Here is a 4,873-nt window from a genome sequence, read left to right on the forward strand (position 1 = left end):
CAAAACTACTTTGAACATTTTCAAGTGATAGTTGTAATGAAAGCAAACTTTAAATGGGGTTCCTAAATAAACAAAATCCTGCTTGTTGTAGGATGTATTCAGGCATATTTAATCCTTTTAAATTTGGCATTGTGTGTGTGTATATGTGTATATATATATATTCAAAAAAATAAACCGGATTTAAGAGTTCTGTATAAAGTAAAGCTGGGGATTTTACTCTATCTTGTGTTGGGGAATGTGTGAAACTTAGACTAAATAGACTAAATTCTCTGAAGCCAGACAGATACAGCTTTTTTTTTTTTTTTTAAACTCAGCTAAGCAGATGGATATTCACAGGCATTATCTGAAACTCAAGGTTACTTCTGTTCCTTCTACCTTTACAGCTGGTTAGCAAATGCAGTTATCTCTTGGAGTATTAGTTTTATCTCCACTTTGTAACGGGTGACCATTGGATAAACTTACACTAAGTTTACAATAAATGGGTTTCCTCTGGCATTACTGGTGCTGTGTGTCAAATGTCCTGAAATCCTCAACAAGAGTGTTGCTATTGCTTTGTTAGGTTCTGGATAGTAACTGCAGCTCTTAAGCCTGGATTATCAAATAGACGCTAAAACCACACATGCAAAATACATCTGCAGTAATTTCCTTTAGATCAAGGCGGCTTGGGAGGGTTTTGTTTTTGCATAAACGCTCAGTGGTTGTCTCTTAACACTTAACCGTATGCTTTCATGGGTATGCAGTGTATTATCACTGGGAACTGATGGAGCAGTTCCTTTGTGTGGTAGCTGACTTAGTCTAAAACAAGTGAAATGTTGCTTCTATAGCTTTCAAGAAAGTGTACTTCTGACACATGGAGATTGTTGTGAAACATCTTAATGGACTAGAAACATCAAAAATTGTGACATCTCAACTTGTGCACATTCCGTGGGGTATCTTTTTTTTTTTTTTGAGGGTTTCTTTTGAAGTAAAAATGTCTGGTAGGTTTTGTCAATAACATGTCTTGACTGTAATGTAATATGACACTGAAATAAAAGGAAGAGTGATTATTCATTGTATAGATGCTGAGCTTCATTTAACTGTAGTGGGCTGCCATTGCTCTGCAATACAATTTCTTAACAGATCTTAACACCTGTTAAAATAAGGAAGATAAATGTTAACTTTGCTTATAACTCACTCACAGTTGCTGTTTTTTTTTTTTTCTCCTATTTTTCTCCTCTCTTATGTATGGGGAGAAAAGTGGGGCAACACTTTGGTCCTAAAGCCATCAGAGAGGACTGCTCTGGTGTACAAGCTCAGAGGGATTGATTTATTTTTTCTCCTGTGTTTGTTGGCCTGTTTTAGCACAAGACTTGTGCACTTAAATTGTCAGTTTGGATGCTTTTGAGTGCAATCAAACTGATGGATGTAAGGTGGCTTAGCAATGCTTGATACATTATCAGCGTAGCTCACAGCTGCTAATTGTGTCTGCTATACTGGATTTCAATACCTTGTATCACAACACTTCAGGAAGAAGTGTGCAGGGAGATCTGAGAGCAAGTATGTAACTGTTACCTTGCACTGAGGTACAGCAGGAGTAGCAGTGAGCAGCTTAACTGCTTTATCCTTGTTATTTGTCTTGATAATCTTCCCTCAACACTTACAGGTGAAAGCCAGAAGTGGTGAGGTGTGAGCAAGTGGTTTTTCCTATCTGTTTGCAGGACAGAACACTAAGAATAAAAACTGCTGTGGTTTGAAGGGGTGGTGGTGGTGGTGGAAGCTGTTAGCTGAAGTGTCCAGGGGATGACCTGGGTGGGGACAGGGAACACACCTTGACTTGACTACTGGGGCTACTTCAGTTTGATGCTATGGTGTTGTCACCTGTGCTTGGCCTGTCACTGGGGCACTGAGTGCTGAAGGATTCTTCTCAAATGAGAGTTAGGAGTACCTATAACAGTACAGTAAGCCTCACGAGCCTTCCCAGAGACTGTTAAATTCACATGCCAAACATGCATCAGGAACACTTAAATATATGCATACATATACATGCAATATAGCCATGTGTTTATATTGCATGCACAAAGGAAACTCATTTGACTGAAGGACTTGTTGCAGAGCTGTGTCTGACACTCCCATGCAGGCAGAGCGCCTCTTCAGCACTGTGATGGGCTCTTTTTGCCTTAGGCCTAATCTGTACCTCCCTGTACGAAGTTCAGGTAGCCATGATTTTTGTAGGGTCAGGTTTGCAAGGTCAATTGTAAAGCCAGGTTTCACATGTGCTGCTCAGTTGTTGCTCGCTATGGCAGATACACTAACCTGTGGTGATTGCCTGCTGGCCTTTAGAAGGTCTGCTGTGCGTTTCTGTCAGCTACTTGTGCTACAGGGTAACACTAAGCATGGGATAGGTACTGATAGATTTATGGAGGGGTTGTCTGTGGCCTTGTGTTCCAGGCATTAAAAGCTGGCTAATCTCATAGGAATATGACACAGTGAAGTGAGTCTAATACCATGTTTTCCTTTGCTTGCTGTGGAAGTTTGCCTGGCTTGTTGAAAGGCGGGTTCTGCTCGTATTACATGCAGGAAGTAGGCAAGAAGGCAGGGTTTAGCATTGAGTTGAAGGGCAGCAGAAAGGCCCGTAGGACCTTGTTATGAAGCCTGGGTAGCTGCAGGGGATGCTAGGCCACAGGTAGGTGCCAGGAAAGGGTGTAAGATGATGGCATCTTTGGCCAGCTGCCTGCTCCTCTCTCTGTGCATGCTTCTTAATATTGTCCCTCAGAATTGGTGGTAACAGATCACCTAGAACCAAGGCTGGTGCTGTGAGCTGGGGAAGTCCACCATGGTCCATCAGGCAGAGAGCAGCTGATCATATACCGCATATGTAGCATCCCATGGTGTTTAAAGAGGTACAGTGTTAAAAAAACCCTACAATAATAATAAAACAAAACTCCAGGAAAGTCTTAAGTCTTGGAAAAAATCATTTTGTCTTTCCCCAGTGTATGTTGTGCTTTGACACACACACACTTCACCCCTACTTGTGTGCTTCAGCTTTACATGATGCATTAAGAGAAAACTTTGATAGGAGCCAGATTCAGAAAGGTTAAATTGAGATGAAATGATTACATCCTCCACAGGGCTAATTTAGATTTTATTTTGGTATTTCTCAAATATAAAAAGTCAAAATTCTTACATCAATCTTTAAAGAAAATCCATGCAAGCAGGTCAAAATGTTTACAGCTTATTTTGCCCCCCCACCCCCACCCCTTCCCTTCCATTTTCACTTCACAAACCATGTTGGTAATTAAACCAACTGTTCGCTTTTTTTTTTTTTACAGCACATTGTTAACAGAACATTGAAAGGTTAAGTCAGGGTGCAGTAAGCACCAAAATAAGATTTTTCACTTTAACAGCCTCTGTGCAGTACTTCAGTATTTCTTCTGGTGTTTAACATATCCATTCCCCTTAGTTCTGGCTGCACACATTTTGAAACTTTAAGGCTATTTGTTTGATACCACCATAAGCTAAGTCAATCTCAGAACTTAACAGGTAGGAAAAGCAGTGGTACAAACTTAGGTTTCTGAAATATGCAGATTCATGTCCCTAACCCTACTCTGCAGAACCAGATCTGGGTAGTTGTACAGAATTTATGGCATGAGAACAATCCCCCATCTGCTCTTACACAACAGGTTTAGTCCATCTACAGAGAGATGCATGGACAAGCAGAATGGTTTTACACTTAAAGTGGTAGGTACTAGAAAAAACTGTAGCTTTCCAATTGATTTTTGAACAAACCCTTCCTGCTGAAGTCTAGGTCAGATTTCATTTAGACTAAAGCCATACCACTGCTCATTTACTAAAGCAGTTTTCTTGTGACAAAACTAAAGTGTTTCCAATTTACCTTTACTGTCAGGTTTGTACAATTCACAGACCATTCCTCCAAAAGGGAGCAGAAGTCAAACTAAGCAATACAGAGCTTCATTCTGAAGGTTGCATAGAGACTGAAGATATTTATACAATGAATGCTGCTAAAAAAATCCATCTGGCACTATTGAACAGCTCAAATGTGTGACCAAAAAATAACCAAAATATTTATAGGCAATCAGCTGATTTTGTTAGCAACAGCAATACTGTACATTTTTACATTATTATCAAATACATAATTCAAGAGTTACAAAATAAGATCATGCATTATCACTAAATCTTATACAAGCTTGGATTGGTTTTATTCCAAGAATCTGAAACTGAGACAGAAGCATTTTTATGAGTAAGAATTCTCTGGATTCTTGTTTTAGCTTTCACATATTCTATAGAATCTTGTTACAAGAAAGCCTGTACAAGTTTGCTCAATTTAAAAAGTGTTAAAATGACTACTGAACAAATAAAGCATCAAAAGTAAGTGACCAAAAAAGAGAGCTAAATCTTTCACTCTTTTAAAGGCAGCTTTAGAGCCAGAGGTACCCTTACACACCATAGGTATAATTTTATGGAAGATTAGACATTCATCAAAATGCTCAACTCTACCTTCTTCTGTTTTGCCTAGCAAAACCTTGCTTTTGACACCGAGAGTTTAGCCTCTCACCTCATGACTAAAAGCAAGGACAAGCTACTTGCGATAAATACCTCCACATTTAGATGTGCCTGAACAGAGTTGTGTGTTCCTCTTTCCAGTTCTGGAAGTGACCAGGACAGAAGGATGAAAAAACACACACCCTACCACCATTGCAGAAGTCCTCAGCTTTGTGGCTCATGCCTCTTGTCAGTAGTATTTATGCCTCTTCAAAGAGAGCAGCATTAAGAGATCAGAACATCTGTCTCCCTAGTTTCACTGCATTTACATATGGCACATGATTATTTTTCTAAGGAGTAACTTCTGGCAACAACATTTTTTCCTAAAAAAGTG

This window comes from Cygnus atratus, chromosome 1 (assembly GCF_013377495.2).
Source record: "Cygnus atratus isolate AKBS03 ecotype Queensland, Australia chromosome 1, CAtr_DNAZoo_HiC_assembly, whole genome shotgun sequence".
NCBI lineage: Eukaryota > Metazoa > Chordata > Aves > Anseriformes > Anatidae > Cygnus > Cygnus atratus.